This window comes from Salvelinus sp. IW2-2015, unplaced genomic scaffold (assembly GCF_002910315.2).
Source record: "Salvelinus sp. IW2-2015 unplaced genomic scaffold, ASM291031v2 Un_scaffold1490, whole genome shotgun sequence".
NCBI lineage: Eukaryota > Metazoa > Chordata > Actinopteri > Salmoniformes > Salmonidae > Salvelinus > Salvelinus sp. IW2-2015.
The window spans coordinates 209,831-211,287 of record NW_019942941.1 but is presented as its reverse complement, the minus strand read 5'-3'; the positions used below and the strand labels follow the sequence as shown (position 1 = coordinate 211,287).

General features: G+C 44.5%; 1 long non-coding RNA gene across 1 annotated transcript; it reads left to right on the top strand.

The window, feature by feature from the left end:
• Window positions 1-1,003: 1,003 nt before the first annotated feature.
• Window positions 1,004-1,364, top strand: LOC139024420 (uncharacterized). Its single transcript, XR_011475714.1, has 3 exons — window positions 1,004-1,021; window positions 1,119-1,240; window positions 1,341-1,364. It is a non-coding gene; the product is annotated as an uncharacterized lncRNA (long non-coding RNA).
• Window positions 1,365-1,457: the final 93 nt, after the last annotated feature.

The following is a 1,457-nucleotide window of genomic DNA, read 5'->3' as shown; positions in this document are numbered from 1 at the left end:
GTAGCTGAGGGGATGCTGAGTGATAGAGTGGGTAGTGAAGGAGGGTGAGCGTGGAGTAGTAGTGAGTAGTAGTAGTAGGTCCGCAGGGGGGATAGTGATGGTGAGGTGTGAGGTAGTGAGTAGTGGGGAAGTAGTAAGTAGTAGTAGCAACCGATTAGTGTAGGAGTAGTAGGTGAGATAGTAGCAGCAGTAGTAGTAGTAGTTAGTAGTGAGTAGCAGGCATGTAGTAGTAGTATAGTAGCTAGCAGTAGTAATAGTGTAGTTAGTAGCAGCAGTGGAGTGTGAGCGGGAGCGAGTGAGTGAGGTATGTAGTAGTGAGAGAGTAGTAGTCAGTGGAGTAGGTCAGGTAGTAGTAGTAGTAGTAGTAGTAGAGGTAGAGTTGAGTAGTGAGTTAGTAGTAGTGAGTAGCAGCAGCAAGCATGAGGCCGATCGAGGCGCCAGCAGCAGCAGAAGCGAGCAGCAGCAGTAGTAGGTAAGTGGGCGTGAGTAGTAGTGGATGTAGTGAGTGAGTCGAGGTGAGATGGGATCAGAGTGAGTGTGGGAGAACAGTGGGGGAGTGGATGATGGAGGTAGTAGTGTAGTTGTAGTAAGTAGTGAGGTAGGGTAGTAGTAGGGTAGCGAAGGGAGCTGTTAGTAGTGGGTAGAAGTAGTAGTAGCAGAAGGAGGCAGGGAGACGGAGTAGCAGTGCAGCAGGATTATTTTTTAAAGAAATTGTGGACTTACAAGTGGGTAAGTGTCTAAGCAGTGGTATACTGATGGTGAGAATGCTCTCATTAGAGCGTAGCACAAGCGAATACTTGCCATCATTATTCCAACCTCCCTTTATTAACTAGGGAACCTTTAACAAGAATAAGATGATGATTAGGGATATGACCAGTAGGTTTTAACTTAGGGAATGACGAGTAGAGGTATTAACTACGGCGATGGATGACCAGTAGGTATTAACAATTGAAGGGACGATGACAGTAGGTATTAACTAGGGGAATGAACCAGTAGGGTATTAACTAGGGAATGACCAGTAGTGTTAACTTGAATGACAGTAGTATTAACTAGGGGAATGACCAGTAGGTATTAACTAGGGAATGACAGTGGGTAATAACTAGGACTGACCAAGGTAGGGTATTAACTAGGAAGGACCAGTAGGTATTAACTAGGGACGACCAGTAGGTATTAACTAGGGAATGACCATAGGTCATTAACTAGGAAATGACCAGTAGATATTAACTAGGGAATGACGTAGGTATTAACTTAGCGGAATGACCAGCTAGTATTAACTAGGGAATGACCAGTAGGTTTTTAACTATGGGAATGACAGTAGTACTAACTAGGGACATGACCAGTAGTATTAACTAGGGAATGACCAGGAGGTATTAACTAGGAAAGTGGACCAGTAGTATTAACGAGGGAGATGGACAGTAGTAAGTTACAGACTAGGAGATGGTACAGTAGATCTCTTC